The following is a 23075-nucleotide window of genomic DNA, read 5'->3' on the forward strand; positions in this document are numbered from 1 at the left end:
GGACCAGCTGGTAAAAGGAATACAGGTCGGATCTAAACAATACAAGTTAAGGGCATTTGCAGATGACTTAGTGCTAACTTTGCAACAGCCAGAAGCTAGTACCAAAAGAGTTTTAGAATTAATGGAGATATTCGGCCAGGTCGCAGGATTTAAATTGAACAAACAGAAAACAAAGGTGCTGGAAAAAAATCTAACAAAAGAGGAGAAAGATAGGTTTCAAAGTGAAACTGGGTTGGAAATAGAAAAAAAGGTTAAGTACCTGGGGGTAAATCTGACATCAAAAAATGTGAACCTATTTAAAGACAACTATGAAAAATGTTGGACAGAAGTCAAGAAAGATTTAGACATATGGTCTAGGTTGAAACTTTCCTTGTTAGGCCGAATTGCTGTTATCAAGATGAATGTATTGCCAAGAATGTTGTTTTTATTTCAGACGCTACAGATTCTAGACAAAATGGACTGTTTCAAGAGGTGGCAGAAAGATATATCTAAATTTGTCTGGCAGGGCAAAAAGCCCAGAATAAAATTTAAGATTTTAACCGATGCAAAAGATAGAGGGGGCTTTGCACTGCCAGACTTAAGACTTTATTATGAATCAGCAGCCTTTTGCTGGTTGAAGCAATGGCTACTTCTTGAAGACACGGACATTCTTGATCTGGAAGGATATGACAATAGTTTTGGTTGGCATGCATATTTGTGGTATGACAAGGTAAAGGTGTATAAAAGTTTTAAGAACCATATTGTCAGGAAAGCATTGTATAATGTTTGGAATAGATATAAGGATTTATTGGAAAGTAAAACTCCTAGGTGGTTGTCACCAATGGAAGCGAAAGCAGTGAAAAAAATTAATATGGACTCTAATTGGCCTAAGTACTGTGAAATTTTAGAATATGATGGTGAAAGACTGAAGCTACAAAGTTTTGAGAAGCTAAAGCATAAAGTTCGAGACTGGTTACACTACCGTCAGATAAATGAGATGTTTAAGCAGGACAGGAAACTTGGTTTTCAGAAGGAGAGGTCAAAGTTAGAAACAGAATTGCTAGAATCCAATACTAAAAACTTATCTAAAATGTATAATTTGCTGCTGAAATGGAATACACAGGATGAAACAGTGAAATCAGCTATGATTAAATGGGCACAGGACATTGGTCATGACATTATGTTTGACGACTGGGAACAGTTATGGACCACCGGTGTTAAATTTACGGCATGTAATGCCCTGAAAGAGAATATAATGAAAATGATCTATAGGTGGTACATGACCCCAGTCAAACTTGCAAAGATTTACCATTTGCCCAATAATAAATGTTGGAAATGTAATGAGGCTGAAGGTACCTTCTACCATCTTTGGTGGACCTGCCCAAAGATTAAGGCCTACTGGGAAATGATCTATAATGAAATTAAGAAAGTCCTTAAGTGGACATTTGTAAAGAAACCGGAGGCTTTTCTCTTGGGCATGGTCGGCCAATTGGTATCAAAGAAGGATAAGACATTTTTCATGTATGCAACCACGGCAGCAAGAATCCTGTTGGCAAAGTATTGGAAGATGAAAGAATTACCTACTCTGGAAGAATGGCAATCGAAGGTGATGGAATATATGGGACTGGCAGAGATGACCGGCAGAATCCGTGACCAGAGGAAAGAGACAGTGGAAGAGGACTGGAGGAAATTTAAAACATATCTAAAAAATTACTGTAAAATTGTGGACTGATAAGATGTTAAGGGGTAGGAAATAAAGAACTACAGCTGTAAATTTTAAACTTTAAGGAAATTCAAAAGGGGTTTAACTAAAGACTGATTGATGAGTTGCTCGAAAAATGGTAAAACAAGGATGTGGCGAAGGGAAGGCATGGGGAAGTCGATTTTTGTTGTTTGTTTTTGATGTTTGTGTTTGTTTTGTATTGTTATTAATATGTGTAAAAACTAATAAAAATATTTTTTTTAAAAAAAATGAAGTCTTGTTCTTGCTTGGATCCCTTTCTTTCCGATGGTGTCCCCCCTCCCCCCTCTTTGCTGTGTTTGACATTATCCCCAAATTACAGTTATGAAATCGCCACCCTTCACCTGATTATTGAATACAATAACCAAATTTACACAGACCCCAAATGATACCACTATGACCAATATAGTCCAGTAATAATTTCAGCAGACCAGCAGCCTTCTTACTCCTCTTCTTGCCTCTATTCAGGCTAATCCACATATTTACTCAGTCTTCTTCCTCCTCTTTGACTTAGTTGTCAAGTCACAGTTTGAGTTAAGTTTTATACTCCCTTCAGATTCCTATATGCAATTATTGACCTCCCCAGTCCAAAATACTTAAAGAGTTCATGAAGAGAAGCTGGTATCAAAATAGAGTCTATCTGTCAAATATAGAATGTATTCCTGTTAGTTGAAACTCGTGGGGGTGAAGGGGAATCACAAAAATAGATAGAGTCTATAAAAAAGAAAGAGAGAAAAAAAGACCAAATTGCAGTATTGTATTCTCTCCACTAGGTGTCGTCTGCTATTATAGCAGATTTCGTAAGAGAAAAGAGCGAGTGTGTCTGAATTTCCATTTTATATCTGTTCAATATTACTGTAACCCCGTTCCAAAGATATCCTAAATAGGCTGGTAAGTAAAGATAACTTGCTTCAGTACAGTCTATCAGAGTACGTTGTTAATTATAAATTGTTAGTCACCACGCTTCGGTTTCTGTGATGGTGTCGGGACCTTCTCTTCCGCTTTCGCTGTCTTTACTCTTTAATTGCCAAGATGGAGAGCTTCCTCTCTTTACCCCCTTCAGCTCATTGAGTACTTCCAGTTTGTAAACGATACTTTCTGTCCCCTGTTTAAATCAATCAGTCTCTTGATATTAAGTGTCCTTCCCTTTGGTTACTTTAAAGATTAAAGATTAAAGCCCTTCAGGGAAACAAAGAAACGTCGCTAGGGTATTTCACTTTCCTTTTCTCCGCTCCGGGAATTACCTTGCGTCCGTGCTGATTCCGGACGAAAGCTGAACTCCTCGATACTCTTATTTCTCACCCCGGATTTCTTTTGTTCTTAAACTATTCGCTAACTTTAATTTAATCCCGGGTTTCTTTTGATTGGAGAGCGGTGCGCTTCCCTCGGCAGGATCGGGGCTTCACTACTCAGGGGGTAGGAAATGGCTTTCCTTGACCTGCTGCTCAGCTCCGCCGTACTCTTCACTTCTTTTTGAAGTTACCTGACGGCCGGGCGAGCTGCTATTGGTCTTGCTGGGATCCTCACCTTCTGGACACCCACCAGAGGTAGTTTGGGGGGCCTCTGCGCCCTTCGGCACCCCCTTCTCTCCCCCAAAATAGCTTGGGATTTTCCTCGCGGCAAATCCCCTCCTGCTACGAGCTCGCGCTCCACCGGAAGTGAGTCAAATAGTCCAGTAGAATCTCATGCAACTTCTTAAAGAATTCAGATTTCCCCTCATTCGGTGCATACACCCCTACAATCAAAAATTTCTCTCCTTGAAATTGAATCTCAATTGCCAGATATCTTCCTTGTTCATCTTTGAAAATTAATTTCGGTAAAAGTTTCTCTTTTGCATATATCACCACTCCTCTCTTTTTTACTTTGTCAGACGAAATAAATTCTTGTCCCAATCTCTTATTAATAAGTATTTTCCTGTGTAGCCTCATTACATGTGTTTCCTGTAAGCAAATCAAGTCCAATTGTTCCTTTCTTAATATATGAAAAACACATTTTCTCTTTCGCGGGGAATTAAGTCCATTGCAGTTTCAACTTAGAAGTTGCAGAGCCATGGTGAAGTTACTTAGTTTCCCCTCCAACTGCACCGAGTAGTTGTTCTTCTTCTGTCAGTGGTATGTCTTTGCCTGGTCCAGGGAGTCCAAATGATAAATTTGCTATGTCTAGTATTCCTTTTCCTGATGCAATTGGCTCCTCTCCAGATTCCGCTTCTTTCTGAAGGTCCTCTTTGTGGTCTTTCAAAAACTTGTCTTTGTCATTCACTGTCCTTATTCTTATTTTCCTTCCTTTATATTTGAAGGATAGGCCTTGGGGGAATTCCCACCTGAAGAGTATGCTGTTTCTTCTCAATAAAACAACCAGATCTCTGTAGTAGGTCCTTACATCCAAAATATGTTTCGGTATATCGTTAAAGATCTCCACAAATGAGTCTTCAATTTCCAAAGTTCTTTGGTAGTGCAAATTCAAAATTTTATCTCTTTCTTCTTTTGTTCTTAAAGTAATCAAACAGTCTCTTGCCTTATTCTTTCTTTGTCTTTTACCAAGTCTAAATGCACTCACTATCTTAAATTCTTCCTTCTCCAGGCCCTGTTGCCAAAAATCCATAAATTCCTTTGTAAGGAAGTCCGCCAAATTACCCTTCTCACTTTCAGGTACTGCTCTAATTCTTAAATTTCTCTCCTTTCCTTGTAGTTCAATCATAGACAGTGTCAGATCGTGGTCCTCTAATTTCTTGTACACCGGTGGTATCTTCTCCTGGGTAGCAATTGCTATTTCCTTAGCTTCCTCTGCAATCTTTCGAGTCGTGGCAGATTCCTCTAGAAGTTTTTCAATGGACTGTGTATTAGAGTTCACCTTCTTTCCCAATTCATTAATACTTGTAGTGTTCAAATCAATTTTTGCTGAGGCCTCAGCTACTTGTTTGTTAGTTTCTGCAACTTGTTTATTTGTCTCTGCTACCTGTTTCGTTAAATTTTCCAAAGATTCATTGATTTTGCCAAGTGCCTGTGCCAAAGCATCTTCAGATAACATAGCTTTTGATTTTATTTGCAAGGCGGCAGCTGCTCCTGTGCCTCCAGATGTTGAAGCCCTTCGCTGGTGTGAAACGTCAATCTTGTATTGTCTGCCAGACCTGGTAGTTTTTTCCTGTACCAGCTCTATTTTCCCTTTATCATTTGCCATAACACTCTCATGCAAAGCCAAGGTCAGTCTCACGCCTGTAGATTTGTTTTGAGAAGGAATTTTCCAATGGCTTAGCTGCTTAGTGGCTTAATTGTTGTTGCAACAAAGTCTCCTCTAGGGGGACACACTTCCAACTTCACTTTGCAATTTTTTGAAACAAATATGGTCCTTATAGGTCCCCCATATCCCCTAGAAAGCCACAGTTTCAATTTCCTTGAAGGTTACTTTATGTTCAAAAACAGTCTAGAGACACTGTATCTTTCGCAGAGTTATTTCAACAGTCTTTACCTTTAACGTGCTGACATCCCACTGATCGGCTTCCCTGTCAAAGGCAGCCCGTTCCTAGGTTTTTAAGGCAGCGGATATATCTTTACTCTCCCCCTTTCTTGCAGGTATATAGTGAACAAATTCCTCCCCCTCCGCTCCTGCAAACAGGAGGGGAACCGCTTTTTTTGTGCTGGATTTGATCTTTTTAAAAGCAAAACGTCTTTCAAAGTTACAGCTTTACAGTCTCTTTGCTTTAGTCTATTTACAGGCAGGAAAGGCAGACTTCCTGTTTATACCTTTCCCGTTTCGGTGCCAAAATTCTTCTAATTTTCCTCCAATTGAGTCAATTAAACCTACTCACGCGTAGTTGCTTTAGAGTCCAATTTTCCAGAAAGAAATCAGCGCTCTCCGATAATGGCCGTGCGGCTTCACTCCACGGAATGGGTAGTCAACTCTCAGCACCGCACCGCTCACCCGTCCCGTTCCGAAGCCTTTAAAAAGGCTCCCTCACAGCAAATGGGGCCCACCGAGTCTCCTCGCTTCACCGCCTGTGATTTTTTGGGGTCCCCGCTTCGCCGCAGCGGCAAGACCCAGTCCCGCAGAGCCGATTCCCTCCAGAGCTCAGAGGGAATCCGCCATTAATCGCTGGCGCTGACCGGAAGTCCTCGAGGAGGGCACAATCTTACCCTTTGCCTCAGGCAGCAAAACATCTTGGGCAGCCCTGGTCTGCACCAGTGTCCCTTCACAGGAACATAGCAAGTTACCAGACCTTTGTTCCATCTATCTAGCTCAGAGGTTCCCAAAGTGGGCAGTAGCGCCCCTGGGGGGCAGTGGAATTACCTGGGGGGCACTGAGAGGTAAGGGGGCAGCAGGGGGGCATTGGAAGTGTAAGTGACTATCAGGCTCTGAAGCGCTGGTATCACTGGATCAATTCAAGTTCATCCGTTTTGCTGAGTTAATGAAACTTAATAGTTTCAACTGCATTGTGAACAAATGGGAAATCAACACTGTTTGACGGTGTTGTGATCTTTTTTTAGTGGGCCGTGCAAACTGCTAATCTGAATAATGCAATTTATAGGGTAGAGTAAAGTCACTGGGGATGAGTTGATGAAACCAAGGGGGCAGTGGCCCCCCAAAGTGGGGGAGCCACTTCTCCACACCAACGGACAGAGTTTCAAGCAGAAATCTCTTCCAGCCGTACCTGGATTTAGCCGCCCAGAGTGGCTGGGGATTTAACCCAGAACCTTCTGCTCTGTCAATGAGCTATGGCTCTTCCACATACTCCATGCCCTTCCACAACCATTGTCTTCTTCTCCCCTGCTCCACATGTTTATCCACAAAGATGCCCATTTGCAGCAGGATTGCACTGCAAAGTCTCACCTGGACCCGGTGCCAGAGGTGGTAATGCACAGCGGTGCTGATTTCCTCGTAGTTGCTGACCAGAGAGGAGGAGATGATGGAGGAGCCTGCCTGGGTGCTCAAGTACCTGGGGCAGAAATGGAAAAAGGTTGTTTGTTTGTTTGTTTATTTACTAGACACTTTTGTTTTTTGCCAAAGCAACTCAACCACTCACCAACAAACAAACCCACATATACACATTAAAATATGGCAGGGATGGGCATACATTAATACATCCCACTTACTCTAAAAGGCATAGATAAGTAAAAGCCAAAGGCCTTGTTTAAAAGGAATGTTTTCGCCTGGTGCTGCAGATATGTAACAATGGTACCACGGGAGCCTCCCCGGGGAGAGCGTTCCACAAGCAGCAGAGGTGCCATGATGACCCTCACTTTTAGACTCCAGGGCCAAATTCATTCTGCTCACTTGAGCTTTAGTAATCATTAATTTGTATTAGTAGGTGTGCTGCATCCACAGTTCTGCTTAATTCATGAATGCTCATTGCTGTCCTGAGGATTCTTGTAGCAAACTTTTGTTATTTCCTGTTGTGATTTTATACTGCATTTTGTAAAGTGCCACCTTGTGTCCACCCCCCAAAAAACCACACAAGGGTGGTCCACAATCTATTGCTTATCACACACAAATACTGTACCTGATACCTAATACAAGAAGAGTTTTTCTTGATCAGGCCAATGGCTCATCTAGCCCAGCCTCCTGTTCTCACAGTGGCCTATTACGGGAAGCCTACAAGCAGGATTCAAGCACAAGAGCCCCCCCCCCCCAGCAATTGGTGTTTGCACATGTTGCTGCCTTTGATCGTGAAGGCGGAGCATAGCAATTGTGGCCAGGAGCCATTGATAGCCCTCTCCTCCTCTGTGAATTTGTCTAATCCTCTTGTAAAGCCATGTAAGTTGGTGGCTCTCACTGCCTCTGCCTTCTATGGGAGCGAGTTCCATAGTTTAGTGATGCACTGCAGGAAGAAGACCTTTCCCAGAAAGACCATTCGATTCTGCGGTTTTCACCTCAAGGCAACAACTTTTGTGTCCGGATTTTCACTTTTTGAAACATGGCAACCCTAATATACATCCTTCTTTCCATCATGGAAACACACATCTGGTTCCCAGGTGGTCACCCACCTATAAAGTGACCAGACCTGGACCTGCTTAGCTTTGGCTAAATGGTGCCATTATTTGCTTTAGGAAGCTGTTCTATACCAAGAAAAATCATTGGTCCACCTAACTCAGGTGAGTTTACATTGCCTTGGTCAGACCACACCTGGAATACTGTGTCCAGTTCTGGGCGCCACAAATTAAGAAGGATATTGACAAGCTGGAAGGTGTGCAAAGGAGGGCAACCAAGATGATTCAGGGTCTGCAAACCAAGTCTCATGAGGAACAGTTGAAGGAGCTGGGAAGGTTAACCTGGAAAAGAGGAGGCTGAGAGGAGATGTTAGAGCCAACTTCAAATATCTCAAGGGCTGTCGCATGGAAGAGGGAGCAAGCTTGTTTTCTCCTACTCTGGAGGTGAGGACTCAAACCAGTGCCTTCAAGTTACAAGAAAGGAGAAATTCTGACTACGCATCAGGAAGAACTTTCTGATGGTAAAGTGCTGTTTAACAGTGGAACGGTCTCCCTCAGGAGGTTGTGGGCTCTTCTTCCTTGGAGGTTTTAAAGCAGAGGTTGGATGGCCATCTGTCATGTATGTTTAGTCGGAATCTCCTTTCTTGTAACTTGAAGCCATTAGTTTGAGTCTTGCCCTCCAGAGCAGGAGAAAAGAAGCTTGTTCTCTCTTCCATGTGACAGCCCTTAAGATATTTGAAGATAGCTATAATATCTTCTCTCAGTCTCCTCTTTTCCAGGCTAAACATACCCAGCGCCTTCAAGCACTCCTTGTAAGGCTTAGTTTCCAGACCCTTAATCATCTTGGTCGCCCTCCTCTGCACATGTTCAGAGGAGAGGAGAGATATAGTGGTCATGGAAGACTTCAACTTCTCCAATATCTGTTGAAACTCAAACGCTGCCAAGAATGTAAGGTCCAACAAATTCCTCCATTGCTTCACTGACAATTTCATCCCAGAAGGTGGAAGAAGCAAGAAGGGGATCATCTATCTTGGACCTGGTCCTCAGCAACAGGGAGGAGATGATTGATGAAGTGGAAGTGCTCAGAAACTTGGGAGGAAATGATCGTGTCCTCTTGGGTTTCATGATACAGAGGCAAGGGGAAGCTGAGTGTAGTCAGACATGCACTCTGAACTTTAAGGCGGCCAATTTTAAAAAGCTTAAGCAGCTACTGGGTGAGATCCCATGGTCAGAAATACTCAAAGAGAAGGGAGTCCAAGATGGATGGGAGTTTCCAAAAGGAGAAATATTGAAGACCCCCAATTGCAGACAATTCCAACAAGAAAGAAAAGTGGGAGGCATCTAAGGAAACCACTGTGGCTGCATAAGGAGCTTACAGATGAGCTGAGAGTCAAGAAATGGCAAAAGGGGGAAATCACTAAGGAGGAGTATGCACGAGTAGCCAACAGTTGCAGGGGCAAAGTCAGGCTGGCTAAAGCTCAGAATGAGCTCAGCCTTGCAAGAGAGGTTAGAAATAATAAAAAAGGGGTTGGGGGCTATGTCCGAAGTAAGAGGAAGAACAAGCAAGTGGAGGGTCCTCTGCATGGAGAAGAAGGGGAAAGGCTATTGGGTGACAGAGAGAAGGCGGAACTACTCAACACCTACTTTGCCTCTGTCTTCACCCAAAAGGAAAGTGATGCCCAACCTGATGCTAACCAAATCAATGATGTATGGAGGGAGCTGCAGTCCAGGATAGGAAAAGAGATGGTAAGGGAACCCCCAGCTACTTTAAATGAATTCAAATATCCAGGGCCTGATGAGCTGCAGCGTACTAAAGGAGCTAGGTGAAAAATAAATCAGGAGGTTGGGGCAGGTAGGAAAGGCCTGAGCAATGACCTGATTCACCTACCTCCTGCCTCCGTCTGACACTGCTGCATCCTTGAGCACAGCATTGCCACTGGTGAGATGGCGCTGGAGGGAACTGTAGCCATACCAGGTGTTGGTCATGGTGATCTGGTGCAGACCTGGGCGGGAAGTAACAGAAGCTCCGTGGCCTGGTTGTGGCAGGGACCAGGCTGTCCGTCATTTATTTGCATCATGTATATTGATTATTGATTATTTAATTTCTACACCACTTAATATATTAAAAATATCTCTGAGTGATGTACAAAAACCAGGTAACTCAAACAAAATATTACTAAAATACTCAGTTGTTATATTAATACAAAGTTACAAAGATATATAAAGCAATATCAAATCATTTCCCTTATGACATACCCTGTTTGGTGGGATTTCATCTTACATGCAACAAACACAGACACACAGGGCGCACCTCTCCATCGTACAACGTGAAATTTGGCTTTCCTGACAGTCTTAAGTGCCTCACCAACCAAATATTGAGTCTCACTCAAATATACTGTGCTGCCTTTTTGCACTTCTAGGGTTTTTTATTGTATTGATCTGGTTGATTTACTTCAGTAAAAACCTTTAGAGAAGAAAATCTCTAAGCAATGAGAAACATCCTAAAAACAAACACCACAGATAATTATCAAATAAAAATTATATGCTTCAGAGAAGAACAGAAAACAATCAGATCACCAACTCTCTCAGCCATCTGTACAAGGCAGGGGTGTGGAAACTTTTTCAATCCCTTCTGGATAACCTTCAGGCATGGTTGCTGGATGAGGCCAGAGGCAAAAGTAGGCAGAGCAATTGCGCATACAATTAAAACCACATGAAACCATATTTAAAAAGTTTAAACCAGATAGCTACTGTGGGAAGACATATTCTTAATTGCCTGCATAAGCAATAGAAGATAGAAAAGCTTTCAGCAGGTGGTCAAAAGGCTGGCACAGAAGACGCCCGCTGAATCCCTAGTGGCAGAGTGTTCCACAGAACCAGCCCTTGACACTAAATGGCTGGTTTCTTCTTGTTGTCAAATGAGCCTCCCCATCTCATGAAATGACCAGCAATGTGCCTGCAGATTATCTTAATGACTGAACTGGAATATAAGAGTTCAGGCGATCCCTGAGGTTCGCTGGACCTAAGTTGATCAGGGTTTTGTAAATTTTTTCAAGGACATTGAACCTGGCTTGGTAGCAGATGGGCAGCCAGTGCAGCTGTTTTAACAAGGGTGTCACATATTGTTGGCCAGGTGACCCCATCAGCAATCTGGACGCCACATCCTGCACCATCTGCAGCTTTCACACTGGGCCCAAGGGCAGCCCCACACAGAGTCCATGGCAGTAGCCCAGCCCCAAGGTTACCAGCACATGGACTACGGTGGTCAGGCTATCCTTGTCCTATGCCCCTTTTAATTTTCAGTGTAGTTCATTTTCACCTTCCAGTCCAAGCTGACCCCACCAGGCTTCACCAAAGCAGCACAGGGGAAACCAGGATGGGGGTGGAGTCGTGGCATTTATTGGCAATGACATTTGGGCAGAAGAAAGGGGACTAAGCCACCACATACATGACCCAGCATTACCAGAGACCCAGTGTGGTGTAGAGCAGGGGCTGGCAAGGCGTACCAGGCATGGGCCAGATCACTCCTGTGGAGATCCTCCATGGGCCAGACCAGCACAGCGCGACGCTAGAAATTGCATCTGCGCATGTCTGTGGCGCCGAAAATTGCTTCCGCGCATGCCCAGATGCTGAAAATCTAACCTGCACAGAAGCGATCTCCAGCATCTGGGCATGCATAGATGCAATTTCTGGAGCTGCAGAAGAGAGTCCCTGCACCACACTGCGCTGGTTTAGCGCAGCACGCGGGGACTCGCTGAGTGGGCAGCTTGGTTTGGGGGTGGCTTGTGGGCTGGTTAAATGGCCTTCGGGGCCGCTTCCAGCCCATGGGCCTTAAGTTGCCGACATTGGATGTAGGGGTTAGAGTGTTGGACTAGGACTTGGAAGAGACCAGGGTTCGAATTCCCGCTCAGCCATGATGCTCTCTGGGTGACCTTGGGGGCCAGTCACTGCCTCTCAGCTTAACCCACCTCACAGGGATGAAATGAGGAGGGGGAGAATCAAGAAAAGTGGCATATAAATGCAACACATTAAAAATAAATAAATCCCCTCTCCACCTCTCACTCTCAGCCTCTCCACTTCTTCCGTTGGGACTTCAATCAGGTCTGGAGTGTCTTGGTTCATCATCAAGTACGCAGTCTTGGGTTAGAGTGGCGTCCAGCACACTTCCCTGTGCCCCTGAGTCTTAAGACGTCTTCCTGGCCCCAAGCAAAGTTTCGCAGCAGCGGTGTGTGCCTTGTGTAGGTGCAATAAATCATAGCCCATGCACAAACTTCTTTCTCATCTAAGAAACCTTTAATCATGTACAGCATAGCATAATAAAATCAGCCGAGAGATCGAGCAGCCACCCTCCCCGGCTCATCAGCAAACAGTGAAAGTAACTCACACACAAAGAAAGATTCCCGTATGTGAAATAAACCACGCCTCAGAATGTGAGACGTCACACAGAACTGTTTAACCCTGTGAGTTCTGATTCTCCTCACACCCCCTCTCGTCTCACATACTGAGGGAAACTGTAAGTACAACCACTTACCCCAAAGACAACCCTTCACAGAACTCCCCATGACGCTGGAAGCTCAAAGGTTTAGTAAACCCATCTGCCAGGTTCTCTTGGCTCATACAGTACTTCAGCCGTATCAAACCTGCCTGGACACTGACACACATTCTGGAAACGTATGTCCAAATGTTTGGTTCTGGACTTAAACTGTCCAGACTCTGCCAGCTTAAGACAAGGTTGATTGTCTTCCCAAACAGTGATGGGCAAACAATAATCCCCACAGATCTTTGAACTCAGCCTCAGTAGAGGAAAGTGCAATAAGACTTTGCCTCTGGGACTTCCACCCAACCAGGGAGTCTCCAGACTTCACTACTAATCCATGTTGGGATCAAGCCTCTATCGGGAGAAGCTGCCAACTCTCCCAGGCACCCGGCTTGATCTCCGGTGACCTCCCTGGCTGCATTCCCCAGCAAACACAGGCTAGGTCTCTATAGGCGACCCTTCCCAGTGTGGGAAGAGCACACCCACTCTTTCCTGCTCCCCCGGCAGGGAAAAGAGATAGTCAGAAACGTGTATTTACATGGCTTTATTTCTGACTCTTCAGCATTACAGAAAACATGTCAGCTCTCTTCAAACATCGGCAAACAAGTGGCAAGGACTTCCAGTACAATCACAAGAGGAAGGTCTCATATTGCACTCTGAGCAAGTTCCGGTGAACTGCCCTGTGAACTGACTGGAACGCTGTTTCCCACAGTCAGCCAAAACACAGTCAGTCAACAAGCTGGATGTCTGCAGCTGCGATGAGCTCATATTCTGACAATCCATACACAGATTTCCTGTCTCCATGATTTGCCTAATCGCTGTCAGTCCGCACATTAGCCGTGTGTCACCTTCAGCTGACGTGAGGCAAAAATCTTTGGTACCCTGCAAATACCTCAACACTCTCTTGATGCCTAGCCAGGCACTCACACTGGGCTTTGTAGCTTCCCAGCTGAGCAGATTCAAAGCAAACGCTATGTCCGGTCTGCTCCACTGAGAGAGATACAACAGACTCCCTAGTGCTGACTGAAACACCTCAGGGTTTTGGAACTCAGAATGCTCCCCAAGCTGACTGTCCTTCACATAGCTTGTCTCCATGGGCGTTCTGACCCCTGCACAGTCAGACATCCTGAACTTCTCAAGCAACTGCTCAATCTTGCCTATGTGACTGAGCAAAAAGCTTCCGTTCTCAGACCTGTCTATCTTAACTCCTAGGTAATCAACTTCTGGTCGAGCCACGGACCTGACGCAAGCGGGGTTTTCTCGGAGAGGGAAAATACGGGCTCTCAGGGGCAAACGGGGGTGCTACAGGGTGCAGTAGCCCCCCAAAACCCCTCTGGAGGGAAACCAGAGGGTCAGGATCCCAGCGGAGCCATTTGCAGATCGCCTGGCCATCAGGTAACTCCGTAACAAGAGCAAAGAGAACGGCGGGTGGAGAAGCAGGCACCGGGAAACCATTGTCTTCCCCCCGAGAGCGCAGCCCCAGGCTTGCAGGGCGAGTGACCGATTCTCACACGTAAGAAATTCGAGCCAAATTTGGATTTATAATTGGATTTTATAAAAAGGAAGGTTTCGGGGGGGAAAGGAGAGAAAAGAGAGGTCAGTTTCATCTGAGATCGGACAAGAATGCAAGGCTAAGAGTGGAGAGTGGATGAGAGGTTGGTGATACTGCAAGCGGTTTGAACTTTCTCTAAGAAAGTTTGCTAAAAGTAGCACATTTTGTTGCAAAAAGTTGCAAAAAGTGGGCAACTAAAAGAGGAAGCAGAGGTTGGTTATTTTGTGACTTTGGAGGGTCTTAGATGTAATGATTGGTTTGACGGAAGCAAAGAAAGAAAGACGCTTCTCTGTACTTTCCGTTAAAAAAAAGAACTGCGCAATAAAATAGAACTTTTTAGCCGGAGCTTAAAGTAATCCAGCAACAAAGAAAGCAGAAGAAAAGAGATAAAAAGTCAGATTGAACGATTTGTTGAATATATATGGTAACATATTTCCTCTATTGGTGTTTTTTTACCTCTGCTTTCAGCTTAGTTTTAATACTATAAAGGGAAAATGACTGAGTTTGAGTGAAGGATTTATGCGCTAATCCCATCTTTTAAAATCTAAGTCCGCGAAGGAAACTGAGAAGGAACTGCTTATTCGGCTGCATTGTGGCAAATTGTCACTTGAGTATATTTGGATTTAATTTAAATTTGGATTCATTTTTTTCATTTTTATATTACCAGGTCTTGGATTACCTCGTCAATCTCTTGTTCTATATTTGGTGTCTTCTTCTTACTTTCTATAATTTGAATGTACTGTTGCCAGTTGGATTTTACATATGGATGTACTGTGACATTTAGATATTTGGAAAATGTTTTATACTTGAATCCAAATTTTTCACCTCAGTATTATTGAACTCTCCCAATTTTGAACCAATTTTGGTTCAAAATTGGGAAAGGAGTACGACAAGGCTGTATTTTGTCTCCCTGCTTATTTAAATTATATGCAGAATTCATCATGCGAAAGGCTGGGCTGGATGAATCCCTAGCCGGAATTAAGATTGCCGGAAGAAATATCAACAACCTCAGATATGCAGATGACACAACCTTGATGGCAGAAAGTGAGGAGGAATTAAAGAACCTTTTAATGAGGGTGAAAGAGGAGAGTGCAAAATATGGTCTGAAGCTCAACATCAAAAAAACGAAGATCATGGCCACTGGTCCCATCACCTCCTGGCAAATAGAAGGGGAAGAAATGGAGGTAGTGAGAGATTTTACTTTCTTGGGCTCAATGATCACTGCAGATGGTGACAGCAGCCACGAAATTAAAAGACGCCTGCTTCTTGGGAGAAGGGCAATGACAGGCCTAGACAGCATCTTGAGAAGTAGAGACATCACCTTGCCAACAAAGGTTCATATAGTTGAAGCTATGGTTTTCCCAGTAGTGATGTATGGAAGTGAGAGCTGGACCATAAAGAAGGCTGATCGCCAAAGAATTGATGCTTTTGAATTATGGTGCTGGAGGAGACTCTTGAGAGTCCCATGGACTGCAAGAAGATCAAACCTCTCCTTACTGAAGGAAATCAACCCTGAGTGCTCACTGGAAGGACAGATTGTGAAGCTGAGGCTCCAGTACTTTGGCCACCTCATGAGAAGAGAAGACTCCCTGGAGAAGACCCTGATGCTGGGAAAGATGGAGGGCACAAGGAGAAGGGGGTGACAGAGGACGAGATGGTTGGATAGTGTTTTCGAGGTTACCAGCATGAGTTTGACCAAACTGCGGGAGGCAGTAGAGGACAGAGGTGCCTGGCGTGCTCTGGTCCATGGGGTCACGAAGAGTCGGACACGACTAAACGACTAAACAACAACAACAACAACATTATTGAACTCTAGACTACATTTTCATCTCTTCTTCCTGGATATTTTTTTCTCTTTTTTTAGACACTCCTGGGCATTCTTCTTTTTTTGACTTTCGTAACAATTTTGGCCATTTTAAAGATTAAACACTGGATCAAATGGAATACAACTGACTGGACAGTATATTATTTTACCCCTGAAGTCTGTTTCTGACAGTGGATCGGAATGGATTTAGCCTAAGTGGTGGCAAGAAGAAGGAAGAAAATATTGTTCCGTATTTGTTGCGTAAAAGGGGTTCAGCCCTATAACTACAATTGGAAATTATTAATGGAAATTAGGTTCTGACACTGATATAAGTAATTGGAGGTTTTATTTTCGAAATCTTTTGAGTTATAACTTGCATTTATAATTTAACTGAGTTACAAACTAATTTTCAACATTTGTATTTGCTATTAGGTGTATGAGTATTTCTAGGAGGTGTAAGAATATTTATGTTTATCCCTCTGCTTTTTGAAAAAGTGTTTTTTGATTGTATATTTTGCATTAAGATTGGTGGAGGAAATTGAATATAATGTCTCATACACAGAAAAAAGCGAGGGAAGGCGGAACACCGGCGGATAGGAGAGGATCTAAACAAGAAGCGGACTTTAAAGGAGAGATCTTGAAAATGTTTGCAGAAATTAATTCTAATATTAAGCAGAGTGAAAAGAATTTAGAAACAAAACTAGAACAAATGGATAAAAGAATGGGCCACATGGATAAAAAAATTGATGCCACAGTTAATGAGCTGAAAGGGCAACTAAAGGAGATGAGCAGGAGGACACAGACTTTGGAGGAGGGGATGAAAAGGACAAGATTGGAGATGAAGGAGGTGAAGAAAGAAGAAGAGAAAATAAGAACAGGGATGTCAGAAATTAGGAGGAGGTCTGGGATGCTATTGCCATGAACGAACTCAGGCAACGAGAAGTGAACCTAAGATTTAGACTTGTCCCAGAGGTGCAAGGAGAAAACATCAAAGAGAAATTAATAAAAGAGATAGCACAATGGATGGAGTTGCAGACAGATGAGGTTGCAAAATCAGTGCAAAATGCATTCCGAATGAAGACAAGATCAGCTAAGGCAAGGAAGTTTCCAGGAGACTGTTTGATTACATTTAAGGATAGAGAGATGAGAAACCTGATACTTCAGAAGAACAGAGAAAAGAGATTGAATATTGAAGGAAATTATATAATTATTTTAAAAGATATCCCAATTAGGCTGTTAAAATCGAGAGACCCATATAAATCAACCGTACAAATTCTTAAGAAAAACAAGATAGAATTCAGATGGGAATACCCAGAAGGGATCTCCTTTGTTTATAAAAGTAAAAGATATAGACTTACAAGTCCGGAGGAAACAAGTAAATTTTTGAGAAGGTACAAAGAGCTACGAAGTGAAGACGAAGAAGCAAGAGGTGTAGAACCAGGAATGGAGGCCGCAGGAGGAGTAGACTTGGATGAGATAGAAGAAGAAGAAGAAGAAAGGAAGAAGAAAGAAGAAGAAGAGGAGGAAGAGGAAGAGGAAGAAGAGGTAGACAGATTATAAAATTTGTAATAAAATTTTTTAATATGGTTAAAATGGTGCTGAAATTATGGACTTGGAATATTAATGGGATTAACGATAAAAAAAAAACCAGAATAAAATCGAACATTTAAAAAAGAAAAATTTGGACATTATTTGTTTACAAGAAACCCATGTGGCAAGAAGACATAAAAAAGTCTTAATAAAAGATTAGGAAATGAATTTATATCCTCGGACAAGATCAAAAAGAGAGGGGTAGTTTTATATATCAGGAAAAAAATTGAAACTCAGCAAATTTTCAAGGATGAGGAAGGTAGAGTTATTGCAGTTCAAATTAAGTGGCAAGGAGAAAAAATAATAATCGTCGAGATTTATGCACCTGATAGTAATAAAACAGACTTTTACAAAAATTTAGAAGAAAAACTATTCGAATATATGGATCAGAAGATTATAATAATGGGAGACCTGAACGGACTGGTGTCATGGAAATGGACAGATTAAGAACAACAGGGGTGAGTAAAGATGGAAAATTACCTAAGACCTTTTTTTCAATGATAAAGAACTGTAATTTGATTGATATTTGGAGATTTAGACACCCGCTGGAGAAACAATTCACATTTTATTCAGAGCCAAATCAATCCATGTCAAGAATTGATCAAGTGTGGGTCTCAAATGAATTAACTCCAAGAATCTCGGACATTGAAATTCAACCAAGAGTAATTTCAGATCATAGTGCAATAAAATTTGAATTAAAAGGCTACGAAGAAAAAACCTTTAGATGGAGAATTAATGACTACCTTCTAGATGATCAGAAAGTTGTAGATAGTGCACAAAAGTATCTGTCTGACTATTTTGTAAACAACTGTAATAAGGGAACAAAAACGAATATGGTATGGGACGCCAGCAAAGCTGTGATGAGAGGTTTTTTCATTCAGCAAAACGCGTTGAAAAATAAAAATAGAGAGAAAGGTAAGAAGGAATTTTTGAGGCAAATAATGGAGAATGAACAAAAACTGATAAAAAAACCTAACAACGAAAAGATAAGACAGAACATAAAGACTCTACAAACACAATTCGCAATGATAATAAACAAGGAAGTAGAAGGGAATATAAAAAGAATGAGACAAAGGAACTTTGAATTTGCTAATAAATCAGGAAAATGGCTAGCGTGGCAGATTAAGAAAAGAAAGGAACAGAATACAGTGAATAAAATCATCATTGAAGGTACAGAAATAGATAATCCGAAAGAGATTATGTGATGGGATAATGAACTGCTTGTGCGTAAAGCTTAGTCCCTCAGAGTTTGGCAAAATCAGCAAACCTCTGTCTCTAACGGAGCCCCTTAAGCATGGCTCCGTCAGTCGCTGGCAGAATCCGACAGTGGGCGTTTACGGAATCTACTCCAGCATAAAAGCTCCTTGACGGAAACGCGTCGTCTGGACTCTCGGCGCGACAGTTTCCGGCGAGGAGTGGGAGTACCTATGGGAGGACCTGAAACTTCTCCGCTGTTATCGCTGGAAGACTCCCTGAGCCATTCCTCCGTCTCTCTCTCTTTCTGATCTCCCACTCTCCCCCTGCTGGTGCCTTCCTCCGCTGCTGAGTCTCTCCTGACTTCTGAGAGCCCCTCCACCTCCTGCCTCTCCGATGGCAGTTCCCTGACATCCACCTCCCCTCCAGGGCCCCCTTCACCCCCTCCCGCCCCCTTCCCTGCTGGCGGTGAGGATGGAAAACCCCGGAAAGAACACTCCTCATCATCAGAGGATTCGAACACTTCTCTCCACTGTCTCCCTTCTCTTCTCCCTGTGTCCTCTTCCTCGTCAGAGTTTATTCCCTCTTCCAGCCCTGATTCTGGGAACCCTTCAAACTCCTCTTCCTCATCGGTTGTGCCGAAGTGTTCCCTCCTGAACCGTCCCACGGGCTGAGGTTTCCTTGGAAACCGTTGATGAAACGTTTCTATTAAAATCTCGTCATTGACCTCCTCTGCCGGTACCCATGTGTTTTCCGACTCCGCTTCCCCTTCCCATTCTACCAAATACTCCACCTGATTCCCTTTCCACCTGGAATCAATGATTTCTGCCACATGTATGTTGCGTTCCCTTTCTTCTATGACTGGTGTTTGTGTAACCTCCCTCTCACGTTCCCCCCACTCTCGCCCCTCTCGGTATGGCGACAGCAGAGACCTGTGAAATACTGGGTGCAGTTTCATGTGGTTGGGCAATCTGAGTTTGAATGCCACTGGGTTGACCTGTTGTATGACCTCAAAGGGTCCCAGCCGTTTGGGTCTCAATTTCTTACACCCTCCCTTGAACGGCAGTCCTTGGGTGGATAGCCACACCTGGTCCCCCACCCTTATGGTTTCACCTTCCCTTCTGCTTCTATCTGCTTGCTTCTTGTATTCTTCCTTGGCCCTCTCTAAGTTAAGTTGGAGTTGCCGGTGGATCGCTTCCATCTCTTCAACAAAGTGTTCCGCAGCCGGGACACTCCATCTCTCCCCTCCTTCTCCTGGAAATGCCCTGGGATGACACCCATAATTCGCCAGGAAGGGACTTATCCCTGTGGACACATTCTCCGAGTTGTTGTAGGCAAATTCGGCCAGGGCCAACTTATCTACCCAATCATTTTCTCTGTCACTTACATAACACCTCAGGTATTGTTGTAAAATCCCGTTTGCCCTTTCCGCTTGCCCATTTGTTTCTGGGTGCCTGGCAGTTGAAAAATTGACTTCCACGTGCAGTAAGCTCATGAGCTTCCTCTGTCGTGTAACTGTTTGAGTACTCTGCCCCTCAGTTCCCCATCGGGTATGTACAGTGCCCCTTTGTAATACAACACCCCGTTCTTTTCTTCAAACCCCCCTGTGTTCTCCCCTGTCCCCCTGAGTTCTCTGAGTTTCTCTTGGGCGTATTCATCATTCTCGGTACTCTCTACCAGTTCTCTCTGCCCCACCAATGCCGCCCCACACACCCAGTGGTCCTCAGGGATTATATGCCTTTCCTCAGGCGCTCCCTCCCCCTCTAAGTACTCAGGTTTTCTGGAAAGAGCGTCCGCCCTTACGTTCTCCGAGCCTGGTACGTAACGAATTTCAAAATGGAATTTGGAGAACTCCTGGGCCCATCTCACTTGTCTCTGGTTCAGTACTCGGGCTGTTCTCCAATATTCCAGATTTTTGTGGTCGGTTCGCACTTGGACCTTGTGCTGCGCCCCAATCAGCAAGTGTCGCCATCTCCGGAATGCTTCATGAATGGCGAGCAGTTCTCGGTCATATACGGTGTAGTTCCTCTCGGATTTGTTCAACTTCCGCGAGAAGAAAGCACACAGTCTCCATTCCGACGTATCTTTTCCCGGCTGTAGAAGCACAGCCCCCACCGCTCGGTCTGACGCGTCAGTCTCCACTCTCATTGGTTGCTGTAGATCCACGTGCAAAAGTTGCTCTTCCGACGCAAAGGCCTTCTTTAATCTTTCGAACGCTCGCTGCGCCTCTTCCGTCCAGACAAATTTCTTCTTGCTGCTAAGACAATCAGTGATGGGCGCCGTTAAGTGGGCAAAATTTTTGATGAACTTCCGATAGAAGTTTCCGAAGCCCAGGAATCTTTGCACGTCCTTCTTAGTTTTCGGTGTCTTCCATTCCAGTACCGCTTGAACCTTGCTGGGATCCATGGCCAATCCCTTGTCTGGCAACCAGTACCCCAGGAATTCCACCTCCCTTGTATGAAACTGACACTTCTCCAGTTTCACCCACAGCTGGTTTTCTTGCAGTCTGCTCAGTACCTCTCTTACATCTCGCACATGCTGCTCCTCATTCTCCGAGTACACCAGGACGTCATCTAAGAATGCTATGCAGTTCTTGTAAAGCAATGGTCCCAATACGTGATTCATGAACGATTGAAAACAGGCCGAGCCCGCTTGTAGACCGAAGGGCATAACGAGGTACTCAAAGGCCCCCAAGGGGGTGAACATAGTGGTTTTCCACTCATCTCCCTTTCTCATACGTATCAGATTATATGCACCCCTAAGGTCCAGCTTGGTAAAAAATTTCCCTTTCCTTACCCGGGTCAAAATGTCATCAATTCTGGGCATGGGGAAAGTCACTGGTTCTGACACTGCATTTAGGGCCCGGAAGTCCACGACCAATCTGGGTTTATTTGTATTTTTTTTGTCCACAAAGAACACTGGGCTGCCCCCCACCGCTGGTGACTCTCTGATGAAACCTCGCTTGAGATTCTTGTCAATGAACTCCCTTAACTCCTGCATCTCACTGTCTGACATTGCATACAGCTTGCCCACTGGCAATTGTGCTCCTGGGAGTAAGTTAATTTGACAGTCAAAAGGTCTGTGCGGGGGCAGTTTATCTGTTTCTCTTTCGCTAAAGACGTCAATCAGGTCAGCGTATTGTCATGGCACCTTCCCTTTGTCCGTTACTTCCGTCCCTGCTAGAGTGGCCCTAGCCCCTTCCTGAGCCTTTCCCTCTTTGCAGTGTTCTAGGCAATGTGCTGATCCAAAGGAAACCACCCTCTGATGCCAGCCTACTAGCGGATCATGTAGCGCTAGCCAGCTCATCCCCAAAATAATGGGAGCTCCTCCCAAGGTGGCCACGTTAAACGCTATCAGTTCGGTGTGTCTTGCCACCCTCATTATCATTGGGACAGTCTGTTGGCTCACTTCTCCTCCCAACAGCTCCCTCCCATCAATCGTGGTCACCTGTAAAGGGTTACTTAAAGGGATAGTCTGTATCTGGTGTTCAGCTGCAAACTCCTTACTCATAAAATTACAGGAGCTGCCTGAATCCAATAGCGCTTTTATCTTTAGTGGGTGTCCGTTTGGCAGCTCTAGCAACACCTCTATCACAAGCGCTGGTCTGGGGGGTTCGGGCGTGGGCACTTTCACTGCTCTTTGGCCTGGCTGCTGTGCCCCGATGGTGGCAGCCAGGCGTTGGCTTTTACTTGCTCCTTGACTTCTTCTTCCTCCTTCCCCCCAACAGCTCCCGCCATCCCTTGCCATTCCTTTCTTTGCGGGCAGACTCTGGCAAAGTGACCTGGCTGTTGGCAGAGATAACATTTCTTGGCACTCTTTCCCTCCTTCTTCCGCCCTTCACTGGGGTTTGAAACTGTGCGCCCCCGCGCGCTGTTCCAAGTTCCATCGGCTCTGCTGGCGGGAAAGGCTGCTCTGGAATCTCTGGAATGCGGAAATCCCTCCAACGTTCCCCCTTTCCTTCCCACTTTTCCAAAGCTCTCGCCTCCTGGCGCGCTCCTATGGCCAGCGCGGATTTAGTCAGCTGGTCCATAGACTCTGCCCTAGGCGCCCGGGAAAGTTCATCTTTCACTGCCGAAGAGAGCCCTTCTTCGAACAGCATTTGTATGGGTTCACTCGATAGATCCCAACCCAGTCTATGGATCAACATGGTGAACTCAGTCCAGTACTCACGGACAGATCGGCTCCCCTGTTTACATGCCATTAACTGTCTGCGCACAACTCCCTGCTCAATCTTGCTGGAAAACATCAGATCCATGGCGCGAAAAAACTTCCTCGTGTCCTTTAGGATGTCATTATTGGCTGCCATCAGGGGCCTAACCCAGTCTTTCGCCCCCCCCCCCCCTTCGAGATGGCCAATCACAAATGCCACTCTCGAATCCTCATCGGGGAAGTCATCAAACTGCAGATTGAGGGCATATTGCATCTCTGTTCTAAAGGCTTGATAGTTCCTGGGATCCCCCCCAAACTTCTGCACAAATCCTGGCACCTTTCTTGCGAGTGGGGTGGTTTTTCCCTTATCCGCATCCTGAGCCCTCCTCTCCTCGAGCCTCGCCGTTTGCAGCTCTAGCTGGACTTCCAACGCCCTGTACCTTTCTTCCAGGCTTGGACCCGCTCCAGCTCCTGCTCCTCCGGTTCCGGCTGGGTTGCTCATGATGCCTCTCCTTGCACAAGCTGCTTTCAGAGTCTGTCAGATTGCTGTGATGGGATAATGAACTGCTTGTGCGTAAAGCTTAGTCCCTCAGAGTTTGGCAAAATCA

General features: G+C 44.5%; 1 long non-coding RNA gene and 1 pseudogene across 2 annotated transcripts in view; one reads left to right on the forward strand and one right to left on the reverse strand.

Moving 5' to 3' along the window:
- LOC309361320 overlaps positions 1-23075 on the forward strand; it is a 367676-nt gene that overhangs the window by 52868 nt on the left and 291733 nt on the right. The window lies entirely within an intron of this gene.
- The window catches only part of LOC309361127 (adhesion G protein-coupled receptor D2-like), a 143520-nt pseudogene that overhangs the window by 30883 nt on the left and 89562 nt on the right, over positions 1-23075 (reverse strand). Inside the window, exons 11-13 of the transcript in view lie at positions 11697-11809; positions 9530-9644; positions 6545-6650 (exon numbers count right to left, since the gene is read on the reverse strand). The product of the transcript in view is annotated as an adhesion G protein-coupled receptor D2-like (transcript). The remainder of the gene's footprint in view (positions 1-6544; positions 6651-9529; positions 9645-11696; positions 11810-23075) is intronic.

Source organism: Podarcis melisellensis, assembly GCF_964234715.1.
Source record: "Podarcis melisellensis genome assembly, chromosome: W".
Lineage (NCBI taxonomy): Eukaryota > Metazoa > Chordata > Lepidosauria > Squamata > Lacertidae > Podarcis > Podarcis melisellensis.